Source organism: Pinus tabuliformis, chromosome 2_2 (genome assembly GCF_031772625.1).
Source record: "Pinus tabuliformis cultivar Carrire ecotype Pingquan chromosome 2_2, CPIR1, whole genome shotgun sequence".
Taxonomy (NCBI): Eukaryota; Viridiplantae; Streptophyta; class Pinopsida; order Pinales; family Pinaceae; genus Pinus; species Pinus tabuliformis.
The window spans coordinates 881,516,968-881,544,315 of NC_142300.1; the positions used below are offsets into that span (position 1 = coordinate 881,516,968).

General features: G+C 37.6%; 1 pseudogene; it reads right to left on the reverse strand.

The window, feature by feature from the left end:
- Positions 1–21,810: 21,810 nt before the first annotated feature.
- On the reverse strand, positions 21,811–22,938 carry LOC149195827 (RNA-binding protein L pseudogene; annotated as a pseudogene).
- Between the last annotated feature and the right edge of the window lie 4,410 nt (positions 22,939–27,348).

Here is a 27,348-nt window from a genome sequence, read left to right on the forward strand (position 1 = left end):
TTAGCACATTGTGTCACGGGCATGCATTTCTATAGTGAAGGTACGCATTTATCCTTTACAAGAATTTGATATTTTTTAGTAAGCAATCTCTATGGCTCAATATTGCTAATTAGGTTTATAATAAGCATGTCACTTATTTCGAAGAATGTTAGAAATCATTGAGCAATTTTTTTAAGAGTGGTGAGTATCACAATTAATATAATTTTTTAAAAATATATATGATTCTTGAGAGAATATATAATATTATTGTGTATAATTTTATACAAGACTAGACCCATAATAATGATAAACATAGTATAGTATGTGGTATGTTGTTACAATAACATTATATTTTTTAATATTGAATTTCATTAAAGTTCAAGTTATGATACATGACACTTGTGGGGTGTTCTCACCGATCAACATATAGCATACCATTTACACTACTAGATTTTACATTTTTGGAGTCACTTTTGATCACGGCAATACTTGACAATATACTCCTATTAAAATCATTACATTACATATTGTAATAAAATTTAGTTTGTAGAATAAACTTGATTAATATTTTCTTATTAAAGTTATCAAAAAGAGTCTTAATATCCACATTCCAAGGTACCAAACCAAAGCCTATGATTCTAGAAATAAATTTCTATACTCCAAAAATTGATATTCCAAATTATTAATACTCCAAAAATTGAAAAATTCACATCAATATAATTATTAGTAAATATATAATCACCCACATATAGGGTGGTTAGTATGTCAGAAAATCTTGTCCTTTAATATTGTATTTAAAAATAATAAAATATTATTTCCATTAAAAATATATAAAAATTAATAATAGAAATAAAATAAAATAAAAAATCCTTTAACTTGAAGAATACATAAAACATTTCAATTTGTATCTTAATTTTACATCAACTTTATATAGAGAAAGTAATTGAAAATAAAAAATTTCTAATTGTGCCAATAGACATGTCTATTTCTAGATAGACCTTCCAAAATTGTAATATAATTATTAGTAAATATTAGGTGGATGGTAGAGAATTAAGCTCCATGGAATATGTTGGAATATTCATATTTGCTCTTTTAATTAAATTTATCTCAAATTAAAATTTAGTTAAAATTTACTATTATTTTTTAATCATGTATCATGGGATAAGCGTTTTGATGTTTATCATGGATTGATGTCTATTGACATTTACCAACCATTTAATTTATATGGTTGCACTAGTTTAGTTTATAATTTCTTTCCTTCACTACTCAAAATCGAATTAACACATTGCATCTAAAAATAATATTGATATTATGCTCCAAATCAAGAAATGTGTAAATGACTTAAAAAAACAACAAAAGCAAAAAACTAAATTTTGGTTTAAATGAAATAATATATATGTTGAGTAACATCTCATATATATATAAAAAGAAAGAAAAATACGTGTTACCTTTCAATACGAGGAAAATATATATTTAAAAATATATGAATAAAAAAAATAATATTTTGTTTACAAGGGGTAGCTCAAGTGGTAATGGCCGTGGAAATGAAGTCTCACAGAATCGGAGATCTTGGGTTCGATTCTTGTGCTACCCTCCCTGGAAATGGGGTGAATAATAGACATGTAGAAACTCGAAAATGAAAGGGTCCTACCAAGCTTAACAAAAAAAATAATATAAACAATATATTGCATAAATAAAATATTTTAATATATATATAAACCCAAATATCAAGCTTTACATGGAAGTTAACTCAAATAAATCTATGCTAATTACACAAACAAATTATGCCACTTTCCCATTCATTAAATTTTCTTTTGCTGGTATCAAGTGTTAAAGCAACATCTTAAATTTCCTCTTAAATTTCCTCTTGGGTCATGTAGCCTCCCTATCTTAATTTTTCCTAAAATGCAAGCCTTACATAATATGCGGCTTTGGCTTGGAGCGCATCGCAGTCATACGAGGTTTCCACTCTTGTAACAGTGTACCCACTCAATAATTATTCCCTCTTTTCTCGTAATCACCTTCCAATATCTGTGATTCCAACTTGAGTGATCTCGACATATCCATGTTGATTATGTGTGGATTAAGTGAGGCAAGAAATTTAAGCACATTTTTAAAGTGTTAAATAATGAAAGTGAGATAAGAAGTTTAATCACGGTTTTAAAGTGTTAAATAATGAAATTATATATATATATATATATATATATATATATACTAAATAAAAAATTTAACTTTAAAATAAAGTTTTATAAATTAGTGTTAATTCACGTTTTTAAAAAGTAATAATATATATAAAAATTTTGTAAGTATGATGCTCTAGAAAATTTAGTGAGTGTAGTACATTGTTATTCCTAAAAAGGGAGGTATGAAGTTTTATAAAATCTGATTTTTATTTTTTTCGTAATCACCTCCCAATAGTTGTGATTCCATCTTGAGTGATGTTGACATATCCACGTTGATTGAGTGAAAGATCTTAAGGGAAAGAAGGTCCTGGTTAGAAGCAAAACATTGTTGCAGATAATTCTCATCCATCCAATGCTGCAAACCCCCGATCCAGAGGGCCCTAATCTCGTTTGTGGAGTTCACTTGTTGCGAGGATTGCTGCACCATAACCTGAGGTTGCGGTTGCGGTTGCTGGGGCCAAAACCTAGCTTCGGGAGGCAGGGGCACCATCAATTCTTCTTGATGTTGTTGCTGCTGGGAATCGATCGCTGGTTCTGCCGTGGGATCTTTTTGCATCATTCTAAAATATTTAAAAGAATGCGAGAAAAAACTCCGCGACACAGCGCAGTGCAGAAAATCTACGTCAGCTCGAAGGGTACTAAAAATTTCTATGAAAGCTGAGCAGGTTTTGATCCATACTTTAGAGAGCTATAGATTCTCTCCACTTTATATGCACTAGAAAGAAATGATAGAAAGTAAAACTTTGTGTTGGTAATCGAAGATGTGTAGGTTCCATATATATTCGCTTCACTGGTCCGAGCAGACTTTTACTGGTTCTCGGTGTTCTAAGCTTCATTTTGTTGGGGTTGGTTGAAGTTCAATGTATTAATTTAAAGAAAATGTTAAACCATGGAAGAAATACCATAAATATCTCTCCCTCCAGCACTCCCAAGAAAAGCAGCACTCTCCCTGGCAGAATGAGGGTTAGCAGGGCAGTTTACTGGGTTGTAAACATCACCCAAGACTGTGAAATTGGGTAGAAAGAAACTGGGTTGTAGCAACATCCGGGAAGATCTCAATCAGATTTTGTGGTAGAAGTTACTACACCTTCCAATTCGAAACCAAATAGGACTGAGATCTGATATTCAGGAACGGTCCATATTATATGGATACAAGAGGACTGTATTTGAACATATGGACATCGGACTTTGACCTAGAAATGGATGTCCCAAATGTTGTTTCAGTATGGGTAAGATTGTCGCATCTGCCTCTCCACTACTGGGGAGATGATTCAGTCAAAGCAATAGGAAACAGAGTTGGGAAATACATAAACAAATGTGAATCTAAAGAAAACATGCATGCATGCGCCTGAATCTGCATGGAAGTGGATCTAGGAAAAGGTCTCCCTAAAGCTATCAAAATAAAAGTGGATTAGTGGACGCACATACAACAGTTGGACTATGAGCAAATCCCCTTCAAATGTAAGGTATGTCATGAATATAGTCATTTTGCAAATAGATGTACAAAAAATAGATAAAATGAAAATAAAAAGATTGAGAATCCAGAAAATAAATGGGAATAGGTCAAATGAAATAAGATAGCCAACGAACAACCAGTCTAGCTCTCCTCTCAACCCTCACAATCTGCTGAGCCTTCTCCCTCTCGCCAAAAGCAAACTTAGCTAGCCAAAACCCCTTTGATCCTCTGCTCACATCAGACCCCCATCCCTGGAGCCAAAGCTAGATCTAGATATAGATCTGGAACCCCACGCTCTCTAATCATCCAGCGGTCCCCCCTCTCCCCCAGAGACTCAATTCACCTCTCTTCCCCTCCCTCAGTAGACAAGATATTAACTAGAAAACAAGCTAAAGAAGCATTTCCAAATGCAGAAAACCAAAAAAAAGTTGGAAGAAAGACAAATAAAGAAATAAGGGATGAACCAGTAGCAAAAGAAATGGCCCTAGGAACACAACAGCCCATGGACACTTATCTAGGGAAAAGTACAAGAAATATGGAGAAAAACCAGCATAAGGGGAAAGGAGCCATGCACCACCCAACAAGTAAATAATGATAATAGTGTCTTGGAACTGCAGAGGAATGGGCTCACCTGTTAAGGAAAATGCAATAAGAGATATTATGACAAAAGAGAACCCTAATATCCTTATGATCCAGGAGACAAAAGTAAACAACCAAGAATCGGAAAATCTTAAAAAAAAATTCAGGCAATATGAAGGGGAAGCAATCTAGGCAACTAGAGCATCAGGAGGCATATGCACAATCTGGAAAAAAGGAAGGTGGAAATAATGGGGGGGAAAACAGGGCAACACTAGATTTTAACGGGTCTTAGGAGGACCAACATAGAAGAGAAACACAGGGTGATAAATATATATGCCCCCAACCACTATAAGGAGAAAGAACAATGTTGGGCAACAATAAAGGAAGTATTACAAGAAACACAAGCTGGAAAAATAATTTTAGGAGGAGATTTAAATCTGGTTAGAAGTATAGAGGAAAAGTTTGGAGGAAACTTTCAAGTGGATCCATCCAGGAACTCTTTAGAAGAAATAATGGAACAATATAGCCTTCTAGACATTCCTCCAAACAATGGAAAATATACCTGGAATAACAAGAGAGTGGGTAAAAGTAACATAAAAGAAAGACTGGACAGAATCCTGATTCAAGACAACATAGTAGCACTGTACAGCTCTATCAAATCCAAAATCATTCACACCACAACTTCTGATCATAAGCCGGTTGTAATAGCAATGGGCAAAATGGAAAACCAAGGCCCACTCCCATTCAGGTATAGCTCAATCTGGGACAACAGCACAAAAATCAGCGAATTAGTTAAAGCAACATGGGCACCAAGAATATCAGGCTCACCACAATACATATGGGAGACAAAATTAAAAAGTGTAATAACCAAGCTAAAGGAATGGGCAAGGTTAAATGAAATAAAATAAAAAAAGAAAAGAAAAAAGAGCTACAACAGAAAATGGACAGCATGCAGGTTGAAAGAGAATGTAAAGAAGAAAGCAAGCAAGACTACCTTAAAGAGAAAGAAATTTTCTGGGAGATATATAGGGAAAACAGGAAAGAGGAGGAAGAGGCAAGACTGAAATCTAAAATCCTTTGGCTCAAGGCAGGGGATAAGAATACGTCCTTTTTTCATAAAAGTATGAAAATCAGAAGAGCTAGAAACCAGATAGAAAAAGTACAAGTGGAAAATCAAGAAATCAAAGGAGCGGAAGAAATAAAAAAGAACAGCCCACAAGCACTTCAAAAACTTACTGTCAGTAATGGAGGAAACAGCTGAATATGAAGAAATATTGCAGCACACAAAGAAGAAAATCAAAAAGGAACAAAACAAAGACATGTGTAAGGACCTTATAAAAGAAGAAATTCTGGAGGCCATTTGGAGCCTGCATCCGGACAAAGCACCCAGGCCAGACAGATTCACAATAGCCTTCTACAGAAATCATTGGTATACAATCAGAAAGGATTTCTTAAGAATGACAAAGAATGTTTAAAAAAAAATGGAAGGCCACACAAGATCTTCCTATCTTGCTCTGGTTCTAAAGGAAGCAAATCCATCCACCTTCAATAGGTTTCGGTCCATTTCTCTGTGCAATTCCTCCTACAAGATAATAACAAGAATTGTGGCAAATAGAATAAAGAAAGTGCTACACTTAATAATCTCAGAAAACCAAGGAAGGTTTGTCCCAAACAGACAAATCATTGACAATGTCATCATAGTTCAGCAAGTTGTCCACTCTAGTATCTTAAAGCAAGAAAAAGGTATGATAATCAAACTAGATATGGAAAACGCTTTCGATAGAGTAAGCCACTCATATCTATTGTTTGTACTTCAGAAACTAGACTTCTCAAAAGAAATAATAGAAGTGATACAAGAATGCATATCCACTAGATAGCCCCCCATCAATGGAAGACCCAGTGATTTTTTCAAAGCACAAGAGGCCTCAGGCAAGGCTGCCCTCTATCACCATTTCTATATATAATAATGGCAGAAACTCTTAGTGGAGCATTGGAAACACAGAGGAAAGAAATAACTATAACAGGAATAAGAATAGCAAAAGGAATAAAGACCATAAATCACTCCTTGTTTGTAGATGATACATTGTTGATGGGAGGAGCATTAACAATAATAGCGAGAAGATTCAAAAAAATAATGGATGCATTTATGCAGGTGTCAAGTGGACTTTTGAACAATACAAAATGCAGGATCTATGGGTGGAACATTCCACCACGAACTATGCAAAGAATTTCGCAAATCATGGAAATCCCAGCATAGGAAAATTGGAATCACTTTCTCTATGTGGGATTACCAATATCAAAAGAGATCATGAAGGCAGAAATATGGACAAAACAAATTGGGAAAATGCAAGACAAGATAAAGAACTAGGGAATGATGTGGTTAAATATGGTTGGAAGGGTGATATTAATTAAAGCTCTCCTTGCTGCATTACCAATATACCAATATGCACTAATCATGGCACCAGCAAGTGCCCACAAGCATATGGAATTAATTTTAAGAAGTTTCCTCTGGCAGGGTGGGAAGCAGGAAAACAAAAATTTTAGTTTGGTAAGGTGGGAACAAGTAGTGCTACCATATGAACAAGGAGGCTTGTCCATTCGGCTGCCTAGGCTCATGAATGTAGCCCTGGGAATGAAAATTGTCTGGAGACTCATAACAGGTAACGAGAGTTGGTGGAAAAAAGCCCTCATAAAAAAATATCTAAATGGCTCCAAGGAGAATGCGCTGAATGGGAACATCCCAATAAGACAAAGCACCCAAGTATGGAAGCTAGTCAAAAGAGTCGCTCCAATAATGGGCAGCCACATCTTCAAAACTCTTGGGAATGGACAAAAAATCTCGATATGGGAAGACAAAATCCTCTATCATGCGCGTCAAACGGAGATAGTACAACCAATTCGCGACCCCGGGAAGTTGATGTACCAACTTACCCAAAAACGGGGCCTACAATTTGGCATTTCATATTCTAGGGTTAGGTTTTGGAATGTGAAGGGTTTTCCATTATTTTTCAACACTAAATAGGCCCTCGAGCCTCATTGTAACACAGTTTTTGGAGAACAGTTTAGAGGCATGTATCCGACACATCTCTTCTCAGAGATAAGCTACCATCGCCCTAGCTAGGTTATTTCCATTTCTATTTGTAAGCATATTTCAGTATTTTACAGTAATAAAATGAAGTATTATTTCCGCTGCATATTTGTCTTTATGGTTATCTCTGTATTTTATTGCGTTCCTGTTTAAATCTGGATCAGTGGTATCAGAGCGGTCTGTTTTTCTTTGCATGTCCCCAACAAGGTCGGGATATAAGGAGTTAGGTCTGGAACTGGTCGAACCTTTGCAAGACCAGCCTCGCAAATCTCGACGACCTCCCATGGCGGATGAGAAGAAAAACGAGGGGGCAGGAGATCCTATCAAAATCTTGCTCGAAGAAGCCCTCGAGCGACAAAGGAACACGATGATGGACAACTTTGCCCAAATCCTTCAGCTGCTACCTAGAGGCGACGCATTGGCTTCCAACAGCTACTCTGGAAATGGCACACCATTTAAGGTACAAGTTAATTTTGAAATCCCCATCTTCGAGGGTCAAATAGACACAGATGTCGTAGATAAATGGTTAAATCTGATCGATGGGTATTTTTCTGTTCATGAATTTTCAAGTCGGGAAAAGATTGTTTTTGCTCTTCTCAAAGCAGCCCCCCACGTCAAGGACTGGTGGGAAACCTACTGCGAACATAAGGATGAAAGTACATGCTCACTTTTTTCAGCCGCACCCACTTGGAATGACTTCCGGGATGCCATCAAGGAGCAGTACTACCCTGTCAAAAGCTATGAGGACAAATACATCAAATGGACCACACTGCGGCAGGGACAAGACCAAGATGTGTCAGAGTTCACAAACATTTTTCATACCCTTTGCACACAATTGGGTATCAAAGATTATGAGCTGCATCTGGTAGTCAAATACCGCGGCTGACTACACAGATACATCCAGGAAGAGATGGAGTTCTTGAACATCTCCTCAGTCGGCACAACATACCGATACGCTGTTAAAATCGAGCAAAAGTTCAAACAGAAGAAGTGAGACTTGGATCTGCAAATCTAAAGCCCAAAGGACAAAGCCAAGGCGGGGTGACCCAAGACAACCCGTCGAAGCCGCAAGAAAAGAACAACACCACGAAGCCGAAGAAGGACACAGGAAAGTGGTGTGAGTTCCACAAGAGTCCCACTCATAACACAAGTGAGTGTTGGACCAAGCAGTCGCTGGTGGCCGAGTTGAAGGCTTTCGAATCAGATGCATGTTCTGACTCTGAGTCAAAACCCGACAAGGGGAATGACAAAGGGAAGCAGATCATGGATGCGGATCCCAATGCCACTATTGCTACTGCCAAGATCCAGAAAAATGAGCCCGAAGATCCAGAGGAGGGGGAACGTCTTTTCCACTCACAGATGTGGGTGAAGGGTTCGCCGCTGTAATTCATTGTCGACAGTGGCAGCCAAAAGAACCTCATTTTAGTAGAGGTCGTGAAGCGGTTGGGCCTACCAACTACACCACACGCACAGCTGTACAGTATCGGTTGGCTTCACGTAGGACGATATCTCAAAGCTCGCCAGCAGTGCCACCTTCCCTACAACATCAAGCCATTCACAGACGAGGTATTGTGTGATGTTACACCTCTGGATGTTTGTGATGTACTATTAGGCTAGCCATACTTGTGGAGGCGACATGTTGTGTATGAGTCAAGGCCTCGCGCTGTCATCATTTCTTTGGATAATTCATTATACAGGATGCCGGAGGTAGCCCCACCTACCGCCACCTCTTTGATCACTGCTAAGAAAGGCAGCAAGCTCATCTCACAGACTAGGAAATTTATTTTCTGTCTGGTTCGCTCCCAAAGTAAGGGGAAGATTGTTGCTACATCCATGACCCCCGTGAAGGGTTCCTCCACACAACAACAACAATAGAGGGATACAGTCGTGACAGAACACAGGAACAACTTCTCCTTACCCAGAGGGGTACCACACAAGTTTCAGGTGGGCGACAAAGTTTGGTTACATTTGCAGAGGGAGCACCTTACCAGAACCCATCAGAAACTCAGACCACTTCGACATGGTCCTTACACCAGTAACAAGGCTACGGGAAACAATGCTTTGAAGCACAACATTCCTCCATTCCTTTGCTTGCACCGAGTGTAACACAGTTTTTGGAGAACAGTTCAGAGGCATGTAGCTGACACATCTCTTCTCAGAGATAAGCTACCATCGCCCTAGCTGGGTTATTTCCATTTCTATTTGTAAGCATATTTCGGTATTTTACAGTAATGAAATGAAGTATTATTGCCGCTGCATATTTGTCTTTATGGTTATCTCTGTATTTTATTATGTTCCTGTTTAAATCCAGATCACCTGTGGCGACTGTTGGATAGGATGATTCATTCTCTTGTGGACAGGATGATTCGTTATCTTGTGGACAGGATGATTAGTTCTCTTGTCGAGTCATCCTACCCATGCAGTCTGAGACTCATGGGAAGTACCTCTCATCTGATCAATGAGTAGGGAAATGGGGTTAGGGACCATTAGTAGTACTATCGATGGACGCATCATTGTATCTACCGTACTCCCTATGCTAGGATGACCTCCATTGATCTGGGATCAGTGAGAGTGGTATGACACACTATGAGACTGACTTCGGGTCAGTGGAGGATGCTATGATACATCCTCGATCATTTCTTCTTCTTCATAGTTCAAGCAGAGCAGAGTAGGGCCAAGCAGTGCAGGGCAGTGCATTTGATGGCTGGGATAGTAACGACGATCAGACGGATTGCAGATGGAGTTCTCCCTAGTTGAGAGGGAGTATTAAAATTGGAAACTAGGGCCAAACTGCAGGTGGGTCACCTTATTTATGGCAGCTGATATTTTTCCTAGATTTCTCTTGTTGAGAGGTGTGGGATAGATCATCCGATTCTGACAAGTATTTATGGAGATATGAATTTATTTGTAATTACTTGACAAATTGTCAAGGTCGGCCAATAACTAAATGTGTGGCACAAATCATATAAATACAAGTGAGATTGATTCATTTCAAATCATCTCATCATCTTTCATTCTTGTCTCTCTCCTTATTTGATTGGGTATACACAAGGAAGAGGATCTCTCACATGTGGGAAGCAAGAAGACGTAGGCTGAAAGAGGACGCATAAATTGTTGACTGTGTTGACCGAGGCAACAAAGGGCATCTTTAACCTGCGTTGACCAAGCATTGACTCATCAAGGGTGCGGTTTTGGTGTGGCTGCCTCTCCTAAGCAGGCCGCAGATTTTGGCACAGAAACCAAGGCAATCTGACCTTTGGTTTGACTAGCGTTGACTGCCCTAGTTTTGGGTAGTAGTTTGACTGTGTTTTTGGCGCTGTTCAAGGGTTTTTTCTTAAGGCTATTCGAGGGCTAGTTGACCGGAAATTGACCAAGCATATTGGAGGTCAATTTCAACTCGTTTGACCAAGTTTGACTTTTCTGATCTAGGGTTTGCTGCTATTGATATAAATTTACAGAATTCTGATTTTGTACTATTTCTCTTTGCTGAACTATTGAAGATAAAAGAAGATTTGCTCAAAGGGTTTCCTCGCATTGGGGTTTGTCCCTGGCTAGCCACTACATCTTGTGTCTCTTGTCTTGGCTTGTTTTCTGTTGATCATTTGATGTTCTATATTCACTTTACTTAATTTATATGTGATTGCTAATCTATGGCTAAGAAGAAGAAAAGAAGTAAACTGATCTAAGCATAGAACATACCATAATTTAACACATATCAACATCATCATCTCATAATGGATTGTCGTTTATTTTCAATCTTCTTCCCATGAAGGCCATTCATATGGCGATGGAAGAATCAGTTAGGGCTTACATCATTATAGGTTAGCACATTGTGTCAAGGGCATGCATTTCTATAGTGAAGGTATGCATTTATCCTTAGCAACGTGTGCATATCCTCCCCTAACAAGTACAAAAATCATTACATGCATTCACTTGCGGGTGTACATTTTCCCTAACAGGACACACATTTTCTACAATGTCTTGTTTTTATGAAATTTCATAGGGATAACATGCTAATGTTTATAGTTCATCTAAATATATGAACTTTAACTATCATTATGATTTCAAGAAGTTATCATGAAAATCCTAACACAAGACTTACATTGTTCACTCTAGCGTATGTATTTTCCTTAATGGCCTATTTTCATATAAAAAACACATAATTTCCATTTTGAGCGAACATTTTCTCCTTAAGGAAAGCATATCTAATCTTAAGTAATGCATTACTCAATAACTTACATATCCATCATCTCATAATACAAAATTCAACATTAGTGCATTTCCCTTAGATTGACATGTATTTTAAGAAGGAAAATTTAAAAAAAATTCCATATTTCTCCTACAACAATTCTTTTGATATTTTTGCATGGCAAAGGGTTTTAAATTTCCAATTGCACAAACAAATATATAGGCAAATGTACAACTTTTCTACAACCCTATATCTTGTGATATATCATGTAGATATACAAATTGATATATCAATGAACCTTGTAGATTCACAAAGAATTTTGTTCTTACATCCAAACATTCAATTGTGTGCATGCTTGTAGATGCAATCAATGGATATGCAACTCACCATGTTTCCCAATTACATCAACTATGAAAATCATAATACAATATCTTTCATAATCCAACACGCACACACACATATATAATAGTGAACAAATCTAGTAAATGCATATCTCTTTTCAAATATTGCATGAAACACACACACACACACACATATATAACACACACACACACACACATATATATCATCTTTAACTCAACTATACAAGCAAACCCACATAAATAGTTTTTTATCATATTTGTGACCACTTGCAACCCATCGTATGATAACTAATTGTGAATGTTTTTTACTACTTTAGATTAGGACATTCACTTAATTATTATAGTGTTCTTCTTCATCAAACAACTACTAATGCATAAACAATAAAGAGACAAGAGGCACAAAATATAGGCGATCAAGACTCTTGACCTATTTACCTCTCCAAGACCAAGTCACAAGACTCCCTTGTTTAACTTCTTCCTTGAGATAATGATATTCAAACTTCTTCCTCCTCCCACTTCCCTTGCCTAGACTTCATATTTCGCTCCTTGGCTCAGATATGCACTTTTCGGCCCTTCTTTAGAAACCCTAGATTCATTCCTTGAGAAACTTTGACCTTCAACCTTCTTCGCTTGATGGAAACTATCCTTCTTAAGATGATTGTAGTACTTTGGCCCTTTCTGCAATAGACAATACTATAATCTCACACATGTTGAAGGGTTTAGCCCTAAAACAAATCCAAATGAACTAGGTTATCTTCCTCCTTTGCTTGATAATAATACTTCTCCTTTGTGTTCTTCACACTTTTTCTCACTCAGATTGCCTTGACCAAAATTTAATCCAAATGAAAGCCAAGCTGCCTATATATAGTGTTTTGTCCATCAAATAAGTCGACTTGTCTTCGAAGGAACACCCTTTTTCTTATTTTGAAGCCCGAAATGAGGAGAATCTTGTGACAAGTTCTTGAAGGGTTTATGTTGGCATTATGAGATAAGTGTTGTCCTTGATGGCAAACCTCACTGATGACAAATCATAGTACAGAAGGTCAGCAGCAAGGAATTGATGATCAGACTATAAGAAGAAGAGAAAGTTCATACACGCAGGTTCGTTAAGCCCAAGTCGCGTGTACACGCTGGTTGGCTTCAGCAAAAGCGCGTGTATGTGGAAAAGTACCTTTGGTCCATGGCGGTTAGTCCTTGGAAGTTGTGCCTATGGTTTCGGACCATTGTGTCTCGACGGGCGTGTCGATCCCTAGTTTTGAAGTTGATGGTATTGGATTTCTATGGTTTTGGCTCTTGGTATTGAACAAGGCCTAAGGCTATATAAGGAAAAGGAAATCATTAGGCAAGTGCATCTGAAATGTCTTGAATATCTGATGAAGCATTAGATCCAGTATGCAGGGTTATGGGTTGATGATGCATTGCTTGATCTGAGCTAAGGAGAGATCTCATAGGTTGATGGAGAGCAAGATCTAAGGAGAGATCGGGATCAAATGGTTGAAATGAACTATCTTTATGATGCTTATTCTAGATCTACATACTGACGCATGTATTGTTCTATAAGTGTTGTGAGTATGACTGATGTCTGGTACAGCTGCAAGTTATGAGAAATTATTTTTAGATCTGTACGCGGGTTGGCTTTGATAAAAGCGCGTATACACGCGGGTTTGATTCATCGAAGTAGCGTATACATTGTAAATCTTAATATTTGAAGTTGCAGATGGATCTGATGGTTATTACAGAGTTCTGTGTCTGCTCTGTGTTCTGGTGACTGTTGTTAACAGGGTTTCAGTGATTCAGAGTTTGATGATTGTTTTTATCTTCAATGATAGTTATGGGTCCAGTATGAAAATTGGATGAAACGTGGCCTTTCAGATTATGGGTTGTGCTTCAGTGTATCCAGTATGAAAATTGATGAAACGTGGTACCTGGAGGTGAGAAGATTGTAGGCAAGCACCTACGTACTAGTATCTAAGCTAGTACAAAAGCTAAGGGAGATCTTTGGAGCATTGTAGCAGGTAGCAGCCTGCGTACTAGTAAATGGATCGGCTAGTACAAGAGCAAAGGGGGTTGTAGCTCCCATACTGGTATAAGACTGCACCAGTACAAATATTGTAAAAGGATTTTCTTATTAAGAAGAAGATTGAGATGACTTGCAGCAGGTGGTTTTCACCCACATTGGGTTTCCACCTTATATCATGGTGTTCATGTGTGTGGCTCTTGTGTGATGTTCTGTTATGTTATACTGCACCTGTTTACTGTTAATATGCTTAATAATGTTCTGATGCATCTACTGAAGATTAAGATAACTGAATTATAAGATCTCTGGATATACGCTAGTTGCTTTAGACACAGTAGCGTGTACACGCGGGTTCACTTAACCAAAGTAGCGTATATGTTTCTGAGCATGAAATTGAAAAGTTTTATTGATCTAATAATACTGATTCACCCCCCCTCTCAGTATTATTTCCAACAATTGGTATCAGAGCAGGTCCTTTGGTAGAAGCTTGATCGCTTGAAGGAGATTCCTGGAACAATGGGAAAGAAGCTTAAGAAGAAAGCTCATAAGAAGAAGAAGACATCTCAGAAGGACTATGACAGTGGGAGAGTCGATTGGGGATTAGGTATAAGAAGCTCTTCAGATTCAGAATCAGATTCAGAATCATTATCAGGTATGAATGTGTTATCCTCTGATGTTCCTGCTATATTTCCTTGTGAAAGTGATGGAAGTGATAGTGAAACTACTGAACATGCTTTTATGGGTGAGCAAGAAAAGTGTCAAATAGAGGCAGTGTTTAGAAGGCTTGCAGACAAAGTTAAAGATCAACAAGATCTATTGAACAAAAGGGAATGTACTTTCAAAGAAGAAGTTACCAAACTAAGGGCCCAAATAGAAGAAGGAAACAAGGTAAGAAAGCTACTCAAGGACAAGGAAGACCAATGTCAAAAATTGCAGCATGAAGTGACATCATTAAGAAAAGAAGTCAACGAAAGAAGCACAACCATCAAGAAACTCAAAGATAGATCCAGCTACTATGAAAATCTTGAAGCTACAATCCCCTCACTAAAAGGAGATCTTGAAGAATCAAAGAAGCAGAATACAGATCTACTCCAAGCTATTGCAAAACAAGAAAACGAAGTCACCAGCTTAAAATCTCAACTAGAATGTGCCTTCCGAGTTCGTCAAATGCAGCAGGATCTGAATGAAGAACAAGAAAAGGAGATTCTCAAACTAAGGCATCAGTTGGAAGAAGGAAGGAAAGATGGAGAAGACATGAAGAAGCAATGTCTAGAAAAGGAGGAACAACTTCAAGTTGAGGTAAATATCTTGAAAGGTAAAATAGAAGAAAAGGATAAGCTTTTACGATTTCAAGATAGTTCTAAAGTCTTGGATGATATTCTTAGTAGTCAAAGGTCCCCTGCTATAAAGACTGGTCTTGGTTTCCATGAATCTGTTGAAGGTGAATCTAGTTCACAAGGTGAGGCAAGGAACTCTAAAGAGAAATCCAAAATGATCAACAAGGAGATGAAAGGTCAATCTCATCATCAACCAAGGAAAGAAAGTCTTCAAAGAAAATCTTTTACTCCTCCTATGAATAATATTGAATGTTATGTATGTCATAATCTTGGACATGTTGCAGCTAGATGTAGAAGAAGAAGAGTTCAAGACTATTATGCGGACAGGTCATCTCAATCAAGGTACTTTAATGGATATTGCTTTGCTTGCAATATGTATGGTCACAAAGCTGCTGATTGCTACAGAAGGAACATGAAACATGTTAGATGTTATGCATGTAACAAGCTTGGACATATAGCAAAGGAATGCAGGAACAAAGGATGGACATCACACCGAAAGGAGAAAACCTCATCACACTTGAAGATATGGAGGAAGAAGGAAGTACAGTCAGCACAATGTACTAAGACACAACACAGCACAGACATATCAGACTCAGGGGGAGCTGAAAGTGTAAACCTTCAGTGTCCTAAATCTCATACGCAAGTTCCTTAAAGGGAAGTCGCGTATATACGCGAGTTCGACACTACAAAGTCGCGTATATGTCAGTCTGAAGAAAAGCAGTGGGGACAGGCTCAGAAAAGGGATCTGATATGATTCAGTCCATTATTTTGGTTAATAGCTACAGTCTGCTGAGGATGTGTGGAAATGTTTTGTTACTTGTATGATGTCTGGAAGTGTTTTGATCCTAACTTGAGGATGAAGATGTTTTGATGCTTTCTGCTGATATATGCATGATCAGATCTAACAAATGGCACTGGTTGAGGGGGAGCATATGCCTTTAGTAATTCATTGTTGGCATTATGGTTAATAATCCTTGGTGATGATTCTTATATGGATAAATGATATATCTTGCTATGATATGATGTTGTGAGTTGTCTATGATAAACTCTCATATGATTCTTGAAGTTACATAGAAGATGTTCAGATCAGATTTATGGTTGATTCTTTGATGATGCATGTATGGTGCTTACATGGTGATCTTCATAAGAACAAGGAGAAGTACAAAGCTTGAATACACATCTTCCTCACTTGATGATGAGTCACTTATATACTGCTGTTGTCATATGCATAAAGATCATACAGTTATGATGCAGGCACTCATGTGGATAAGGATTGTTGCTGTTGATGATATCAAGAAGTTTTGTCAAATGAGCTTGAGCTCAAGATACATAGTGCTGACACATGGATGACTACTCAAAGTTGCTTTATTGGAGACATGGTGATGAGTTCTTATCTATATGATGATAGGTTGATACTTACATATGATGATTGATGCAGATGTTCCCAAGAAATGATACTTGGAGCTTGTAGATCTTGACGTTGATGTAATGGCTATGGTGGTTTCACATGTAATGTGAATGATTTCATGATGATGTTTAAAAGGAGGAGTTGACATCTATGTTCAGACATAGCTTGCTGCAGGACATTTACAGGTTGTTGATATGGAAATTTGTGTACGCGTGCTGTTTAAAGAATATTCGCGTGCATACGCCGTTTTACAAGAGGATAGTCGCGTATATGGTATACGCGTGTTACGTAAGGAATATCCGCGTATATACGCTTGTTTATGTGTATAAATACGCGTATATGGAGTTTTGAAGGAAATCAGCAGGGACAGATGTTGGTTGCAAAAAGTCTGATATGGAGATCATCTGGCACAGATTCAGGAGGAGCAGATAATCTTCCAATGATGCATTGTTGGCATTATCTTAAAGCTTTTGGTTGTAGTTCACATTTGTTGTTGGTTTCAAGTGGAACAAAGGCGAAATTGGTTGCTGATCTGAATGATGCAGATTGGGCTGGAAGTGTGGATGATAGGAAAAGCACAAGTGGTGGTGCTTTCTTCATGGGTTCCAGATTAGTATCTTGGTTCAGCAAGAAACAGAGTTCGATTGCCTTATCTACAGCTGAAGCAGAATATGTGGCTGCAGCATCTTGTTGCACACAACTTCTTTGGATGATGCAGACCTTGCAGGACTTTCAAATCACTTGCACTCCACCCGTCTCTATCTTATGTGATAATACAAGTGCAATCAGCATTTCAAAGAATCCAGTCATGCACTCAAAGACCAAGCACATACCAATCAAGTACCATTTTCTTCGGGAACAAATGCTTGAGCAGAAGGTCAAGTTGGAGTATGTTCCTTCTAAGGAACAAGTTGCTGATATTCTCACAAAACCACTGCCCAGGGAAACTTTTGAATATCTCAGACAAAAGCTGGGAGTAGTTGATGCTTCATCCTGCTGTTGAAGTTTGTTTATTCTACAGAAAAGTTGGTATACGCAGGTTACGGAAGGGCTATCCGCGTATATACGCAGGTTACGAAAAAGGAAGTCGCGTGTATGTCGGACGCTTGTTGCAGAAAGTATATCCGCGTACATACGCAGTTTCATGCAGGAGAAAACGCGTATATGAAGTTCTGAACAGCAAGGGCAATCTCTGGAGTTCTGAACAGCAATGGGTATGTCAGAATTCTTCAGGCACAGTTTCAGGGGATGCAGCAGGCACAGGTTCAGGGGGAGCAGCTTAAAAGTCTCATAAAGCATTGTTGGCATTCAGATGTTTTGGTTGTTGGGTCCAGGAGAAGGAGCTCAGAAAGAAATCCTGGTTGCTGATCTAAAAAGATGTTTCTCAGATGCTGCTGGTGACTTTCATAAGTCTTGGTCTAGTTCTTTCGTCTCTATGTCATATATCTCTTTTGTGGTGTCAAGGTCATGTAACGGCCTATGTTGGTTTTCCCACTATGCCTGGGATGAAAATGTAATGCTCTTGCCTTATCATGTGTAAACTTTTGATGTATCCCCACTTGGTTGGGTGGATGAGTCAATTCTAGTATGTCCCCACATGGTTGGGAATGGATGTATGTATGAGTCTTTGGTGATAGGAAGGTCCTTTATGATGTATAGAGTCATGTTCTTCTTGAAGAACATCTTTTGCAGATCTTTCCTACAGTCAGGAAGAGCATGAACAACACACTTCAGCGGTACAGAGATTCAGCATGTACTCAAAGGGAGCATGGACAGATTGGTACACCTTGGCATATACAAAGGGGGAGATTATTCAGAGATTTCAGCAGGTACTCAGGGGGAGTATGGACAGTGGAATGATTCAGCAATGGAAGAGAATATATTGGTCCACCCTTTGCCCTTGATGTCAAAGGGGGAGAGTGATTTGGTGTTGTTGCCATCAAGTCCAAAGGGGGAGATTGTTGGCATTATGATGCATGTGTTGTACTTGATGGCAACCCTCTCATAGAAGAATATCTCACTTATGTATAACTGGATGAATCTTCAGACGAGATATCAGATGTGACTGATGGAGGACAGCTCAAAGGAATCAGATGATAGTTCTAAGTGTGACAAATTAGCTTTGCCATCAAGTCCAAAGGGGGAGATTGTTGGCATTATGAGATAAGTGTTGTCCTTGATGGCAAACCTCACTGATGACAAATCATAGTACAGAAGGTCAGCAGCAAGGAATTGATGATCAGACTATAAGAAGAAGAGAAAGTTCATACATGCAGGTTCGTTAAGCCCAAGTCGCGTGTACACGCTGGTTGGCTTCAGCAAAAGCGCGTGTATGTGGAAAAGTACCTTTGGTCCATGGCGGTTAGTCCTTGGAAGTTGTGCCTATGGTTTCGGACCATTGTGTCTCGACGGGCGTGTCGATCCCTAGTTTTGAAGTTGATGGTATTGGATTTCTATGGTTTTGGCTCTTGGTATTGAACAAGGCCTAAGGCTATATAAGGAAAAGGAAATCATTAGGCAAGTGCATCTGAAATGTCTTGAATATCTGATGAAGCATTAGATCCAGTATGCAGGGTTATGGGTTGATGATGCATTGCTTGATCTGAGCTAAGGAGAGATCTCATAGGTTGATGGAGAGCAAGATCTAAGGAGAGATCGGGATCAAATGGTTGAAATGAACTATCTTTATGATGCTTATTCTAGATCTACATACTGACGCATGTATTGTTCTATACGTGTTGTGAGTATGACTGATGTCTGGTACAGCTGCAAGTTATGAGAAATTATTTTTAGATCTGTACGCGAGTTGGCTTTGATAAAAGCGCGTATACACGCGGGTTTGATTCATCGAAGTAGCGTATACATTGTAAATATTAATATTTGAAGTTGCAGATGGATCTGATGGTTATTACAGAGTTCTGTGTCTGCTCTGTGTTCTGGTGACTGTTGTTAACAGGGTTTCAGTGATTCAGAGTTTGATGATTGTTTTTATCTTCAATGATAGTTATGGGTCCAGTATGAAAATTGGATGAAACGTGGCCTTTCAGATTATGGGTTGTGCTTCAGTGTATCCAGTATGAAAATTGATGAAACGTGGTACCTGGAGGTGAGAAGATTGTAGGCAAGCACCTACGTACTAGTATCTAAGCTAGTACAAAAGCTAAGGGAGATCTTTGGAGCATTGTAGCAGGTAGCAGCCTGCGTACTAGTAAATGGATCGGCTAGTACAAGAGCAAAGGGGGTTGTAGCTCCCGTACTGGTATAAGACTGCACCAGTACAAATATTGTAAAAGGATTTTCTTATTAAGAAGAAGATTGAGATGACTTGCAGCAGGTGGTTTTCACCCACATTGGGTTTCCACCTTATATCATGGTGTTCATGTGTGTGGCTCTTGTGTGATGTTCTGTTATGTTATACTGCACCTGTTTACTGTTAATATGCTTAATAATGTTCTGATGCATCTACTGAAGATTAAGATAACTGAATTATAAGATCTCTGGATATACGCTAGTTGCTTTAGACACAGTAGCGTGTACACGCGGGTTCACTTAACCAAAGTAGCGTATATGTTTCTGAGCATGAAATTGAAAAGTTTTATTGATCTAATAATACTGATTCACCCCCCCTCTCAGTATTATTTCCAACAGTTTATGACATAATCAAATTTGCTTTTACAGTGTAACATACCCAAATGGATCTTCAATACTTATATTGACTCATTAGACTTTATGTATTGATGATGTCTATTGACATTTACCAACCATTTAATTTATATGGTTGCACTAGTTTAGTTTATAATTTATTTCCTTCACTACTGATAATTGAATTAACACATTGCATCTAAAAATAATATTGATATTATGCTCCAAATCAAGAAATGTGTAAGTGACTTAAAAAACAACAAAAGAAAAAAACTAAATTTGGTTTAAATGAAATAATATATACGTTGAGTAACATCTCATATATATATATATAAAGAAAGAAAAATACTGGTTACTCAACATGTTTAAGCACGGTTTTAAAGTGTTAAATAATGAAAGTGAGACAAGAAGTTTAATCATGGTTTTAAAGTGTTAAATAATGAAATTATATATATATATATATTAAAAAATTTAACAATTTTTAAAATAAAATTTTATAAATTAGTATTAATTTATGTTTTTAAAAAGTAATAATATATATAAAAATTGTGTGAGTATGATGCTCTAGAAAATTTAGTGAGTGTAGTGCATTGTTATTCCTAAAAAGGGAGTTATGAAATTTTATAAAATATTATTTTTATTTTGTTTGTAATCACCTCCCAATATTTGTGATTCCAACTTGAGTGATGTTGACATATCCACGTTGAATGAGTGAGGCAAGAAGTTTAAGCATGGTTTCAAAGTGTTAAATAATGAAATTTTATATACATTAAATGGAGAATTCAACTACCTCTAAAAAATAATAATACATATGAAAATTTTGCAACTATGATGCCCTAGAAAATTTAGTAAGTGGAGTGCATTGTTATTCCTAAAAAGGGTGATATGAAGTTTTATAAAATCTTATTTATAAGGGTTAATATCAATCTCTACCAAGTTACTGCCTTTAGCTGATTTATTTTAATTCAAAAACTTACAAAAATAGTAAAATTGTTTAAGAATTTAGTGAGTGGAGTGCATTGTTATTCCTAAGAAGGGTGATATGAAGTTTTATAAAATCTTATTTATAAAGGTTAATATCAATCTCTACCAAGTTACTGTTTTTAGCTGATTTATTTTAATTCAAAAACTTGCAAAAATAGTAAAATTGTTTAATCTTAATAGATTTAACCTATTGTAGAGAACTTCTGACTATACCTATTTACAATACAAATACCTTTCAACTTCACCCATTTAAAATACAAATATCCTTTATTAAGTATTTTTCTCCATAACAAGAATATATATCCAAAATAAAAAAAAAAAAAAATTAAAAAATTGAAATTCAATAACCATATAGAAGTACAAAAATTCGAACCATATACCATGAACAAATATTTTGTTAATAATTTAAAATATTAAATTTATTATTTAGAAATAGCAGATTGAAAAATTAAAACAGTAACCAAAAAATCTATGACTAATTTACTAATTTACTGTGGCTGCTGTAACTGAAACTAATTTACTGTGGCTGCTGTAACTGAAACAAATTTACTGTGGATGCTGCTGATAGTTTGCATTTGGAGCGATATTAATGAGGTTGTGTGGCATAAGCATAACCACCATCATATGGTTGTGTGGCATAACTATAATCAGCATTGGATCCTTGAATACCACCATAATAAATCCCACTCCATGGATTTGGATCTGCTTGTTGAGGCTGTCTGACATAAACATAACCAACATTGTATCCTTGTCCATCACCATTATATGCCCCATTCCATTGATTTGGATCTGGTTGCTGTGTTTGAAAAGGCCCTGCACGCTGCACTTGTTTCTTTCTTCCCCAAGAAAGCCGAATTGGTCTCTGACCAAGAACTGTACCATGCAACATTTGCAATGCTAACTCTGCAGATGCCCTGTTGCTAAACTGGACAAATCCACACCGCTTGCCGAAAGGTATTTTTGCATGCACAAGCTCACCATACTGGCCAAATGTCTCCATCAGCATTTCCACTGTCACATTGGGATCTAAGCCACCAGCAAACATGGTAGTATTGTTTGGATCATTCTCTGAGTCCAACTCGACCACTTGAGGAGGATAGGTTTGTTGATAAACAGTAGTCTGCTTTGTTATGGCAGGAGCTATTCGCATAGGTCTGGAGGAACAAAATATTCCGTTCATTTCTGTTATAGCCCTAGCCTGCTCATTCCCATCCCCAAATGTTACAAACCCATATCCTTTTGAACGGCCTGTAACCTTATCAGTAATAACTTTTGCTCCTTTTACAGATGGGTATATGGCTCTGAAGGTCTCTCGCAGCAGCTCATCTGTTGCATCAGATGCCAAATCTCCCACGAATATAGTAAAATCTTCAGAACGATTTTCTCTACCCGTTTTTGTTGCCCAATTTAGCTTGTAAAATTGTTCAGCCCTGGGCATCTGTACACCATTGTAATTTTGGAGAACCATGTGGGCTGCTGCATTGGTTACAAAATCCAAGAAGCCATAACCCTCTGAAAGTCCAGTCTGCTTATTGCGAATGATCTTAAGAGAGAGAAGGTCCTGGGTAGAAGCAAAACATTCCTGCAGATAATTCTCATCCATCCAATGCTGCAAACCCCCGATCCAGAGGGTCCTAATCTCGTCTGTGGAGTTCACTTGTTGCGAGGATTGCTGCACCATAACCTGAGGTTGGTGTTGCGGTTGCTGGGGCCAAAACCTAGCTTCGGGAGGAAGGGGCATCATCAATTGTTCTTGATGTTGTTGCTGCTGGGAATCAATCGCCGGTTCTGCCATGGGATCTGTCTGCATCATTCTGAAATATTTAAAAGAATGCGAGAAAAAACTCCGCGACACAGCGCAGTGCAAGAAATCTACGTCAGCTCGAAGGGTACTAAAAAATTCTATGAAAGCTGAGCAGGTTTTGATCCAGACTTTAGAGAGCTATAGATTCTGTCCACTTATATGCACTCGAAAGAAATGATAGAAAGTAAAACTTTATGTTGGTAATCGAAGACGTGTAGGTTCTATATATATTCGCTTTACTGGTCCGAGCCGACTTTTATTGGTTGGTGCCAATCGGTGTTCTAAGCTTCATTTTGTTGGGGTTGGTTGGTGTTCTAAGCTTTTATATAAGTTTAAGAATTATTAAATTTTGGGTATTAAACTTTTGCAACTTTGCCACGTGGAAGGATTAGACATTTTATTAACTTTGTTCGGCAAAAACTTGGTTGGAATTTTTTTTTTTTTAAATAATCTTTATTCCTCACCATATGTGTTTTCTTATTTTTTTGAGGACAGTTGAATTGGTTTTCTCATGAGATGAGTGAGAATTAAGCCAGATTAAATATATGACTTGATATTTGTTATGTTTTAGGTTTGATTTAAAGAATTTTAATATTTGGGGATTACTATTATGTTTTTAAAATTTTGTTATAAAAATTATATATATATATATATATATATATTCAAATATGTTATATAAAATTTTATAAGTATTTTGGATAATTTTTATTTTATGTTATATGTATGATCATGTCTTTCTTAGAAAAGTCTAATGGATTTTCCCTGTGCAAAAAAACTTTAAGCAATTTTTATGGCTTAATATTTCTCAATTAGATTTATAATTAGCATGTTACTTATTTTGAGGAATGTTAGAAATCATAGAGTCATCTCTTAAGGGTGGTGAATATGACATTCAATGTAGTCTTTTTAAAATGTATATGATTCTAGAGAGAATATATAATGTTATTGTGTATAATTTTATATAAGACACAATGATAAACATGGTTTAGTAGGTGGCACCTTATTACAATAATATTATCATTTTTTAAAATTGAATTTCATTAATATTGATGTTATGAGACATGACACTTGTGGAGTGTTCTCACCTATCAACATATAGCATACCATCTACACCACTAGATGTATACATGTTTGGAGTCACTTTTGATCACGCAATACTTAGCAATATACTCCTCTTAAGATTATTACATACATTACGTATTGTAATAAAGTTGATTTTGTATTGTAATAAAAGTCATTTCGTAGAGTAGTTAACTAGATGGCGAGGAGAGCAGCTGAGGATAGCATGCAACCCTAGCTACTGCAACAGCTCCCAATGCGACACAGCATTCGTTGCGCCTCAGTGGCCCTTGCTGCTGAGGTCAGAACGACAGAAAGAGGAAGGCGAGATCACGACTGTAGTTTTTGGCAGGCAGATATTGCCCCAGATCATATTGGCCCTCAGCGGCCTCCTACTGCTGGGGTTTGAGCAATATGGATCCACTGGAAGTGGAAGATCATCATCACATAGATCACCAGCAAGAATCAGAAGTAACAGAAAACGATTTTGCTTCCCTCATCTCTGCAATAGGTCCAGCAAAGAGCGTACCGTCAGTTTCAAATTTTGTTAAAAAAATGGAAGAAATACCAGAAATATCTCTCCTTCTAGCACTCCCAAGAAAAGCAGCGCTCTCCCTGGCCGAACGAGGGTTAGCAGGGCAATTCACTGGGTTGTAGCCATCACCAAAGACTGTGCAAAATTGGGTAGAAAGAAACTGGGCTATAGCAACATCCGGGAAGATCTCAATCAGATTTTGTGGTAGAGGTTACTACACCTTCCACTTCGAAACCAAAGAAGACTGGGATCTGATATTCAGGAACGGTCCATATTATATGGATACAAGAGGACTATATTTCAACATATGGACACCGAACTTTGACCCAGAAATGGACGTCCCAAATGTTGTTTTAGTATGGGTAAGATTGCCGCATCTGCCTCTCCACTACTGGGGAGATGATTCAGTCAAAGCAATAGGAAACGCAGTTGGAAAATACATAAACATATGTGAATCTAAAGAAAACATACATACATGCGCCTGAATCTGCATGGAAGTGGATCTAGGAAAAGGTCTCCCTGCAGCTATCAAAATAAAAGTGGATTAGTGGACGCACATACAACAGCTGGACTATGAGAAAATCCCCTTCAAATGTAAGGTATGTCATGAATACGGTCATTTTTCAAATAAATGTACAAAAAATAGAGAAAATGAAAATGAAAAGATTGAGGATCCGTAAAATAAATGGGAACAGGTCAAATGAAATAAGATAGCCAACAAACAACCAGTCTAGCTCTCCTCTCAGCCCTCACAATCTGCTGAATCCCTCTCCCTCTCGTCAAAAGTAAACTTAGCTAGCCAAAACCCCTTCGATCCTCTACTCACATCAGACCCCCATCCCCTGCAGCCAAAGCTAGATCTAGATCTAGATCTGGAACCCCACGCTCTTCAATCACCCAGCGGTCCCCCCTCTCCCCCAGAGACTCAATTCACCTCTCTCCCCCTCCCTTAGTAGACAAGATATTAACCAGAAAACAAGTTAAAGAAGCATTCCCAAATGCAGAAAACCAAAAAAAAATTGGAAGAAAGACAAATAAAGAAATAAGGGATGAAGCAGTAGCAAAAGAAATGGCCCTAGGAACACGACAGCCCATGGACACTTATCTAGGGAAAAGTACAAGAAATATGGAGAAAAACCAGCATAAGGGGAAAGGAGCCATGCACCACCCAACAAGTAAATAACGATAATAGTGTCTTGGAACTGTAGAGGAATGGGCTCACCTGTTAAGGAAAATGCAACAAGAGATATTATGACAAAAGAGAACCCAGATATCCTTATGATCCAGGAGACAAAAGTAAACAACCAAGAATTGGAAAATCTTAAAAAAAAAGTTCAGGCAATATGAAGGGGAAGCAATCCAGGCGACTGGAGCATCAGGAGGCATATGCACAATCTAGAGAAAAGGAAGGTGGGAATTAATGGGGGGAAAAATAGGGCAACACTAGATTTTAACGGGTCTTAGGAGGACCAACACAGAAGAGAAATACAGGGTGATAAATATATGTGCCCCCAACCACTATAAGGAGAAAGAACAATGTTGGGCAACAATAAAGGAAGTAATACAAGAAACACAAGCTGGAAAAATAATTTTAGGAGGAGATTTAAATATGGTTAGAAGTATAGAGGAAAAGTTTGGAGGAAACTTTCAAGTGGATCCATCCAGGAACTCTTTAGAAGAAATAATGGAACAATATAGCCTTCTAGACATTCCTCCAAACAATGGAAAATATACCTGGAATAAAAAGAGAGTGGGTAAAAGTAACATAAAAGAAAGATTGGACAGAATCTTGATTCAAGACAACATGGCAGCACTGTACAGCTCTATCAAATCAACAATCATTCACACCACAACTTTTGATCATAAGCCGGTTGTAATAGCAATGGGAAAAATGGAAAACCAAGGCCCACTCTCATTCAGGTACAGCTCAATCTGGGACAACAACACAGAAATTAGCGAATTAGTTAAAGCAACATGGGCACCAAGAATATCAGGCTCACCACAATACATATGGGAGACAAAATTAAAAAGTGTAAGAACCAAGCTAAAGGAATGGGCAAGGTTAAATGAAAAAGGAAAAGAAAAAAGAGCTACAACAGAAAATGGATAGCATGCAGGCTGAAAGAGAATGTAAAGAAGAAAGCAAGCAAGACTACCTTAAAGAGAAAGAAATTTTTTAGGAGATTTATAGGGAAAACAGGAAAGAGGAGGAAGAGGAAAGATTGAAATCTAAAATCCCCTGGCTCAAGGCAGGGGATAAGAATACGTCCCTTTTTCATAACAGTATGAAAATTAGAAGAGCTAAAAACCAGATAGAAAAAATACAAGTGGAAAATCAAGAAATCAAAGGAGCGGAAGAAATAAAAAAAGCAGCCCACAAGCACTTCAAAAACTTACTGTCAGTAAAGGAGGAAACGACTGAATATGAAGAAATTTTGCAGCACACAAAGAAGAAAATAAAAAAAGAACAAAACAAAGACATGTGTAAGGACCTCATAGAAGAAGAAATTGTGGAGGTCGTTTGGAGCTTGCATCCGGACAAAGCACCTGGGCCAGACGGATTCACAATAGCCTTCTACAGAAATCATTGGTATACAATCAGAAAGGATTTCTTAATAATGAGAAAGAATGTTTAAAAAAAAATGGAAGGCCACACAAGATCTTCCTATCTTGCTCTGGTTCCAAAGGAAGCAAATCCATCCACCTTCAATAGGTTTCGGCCCATT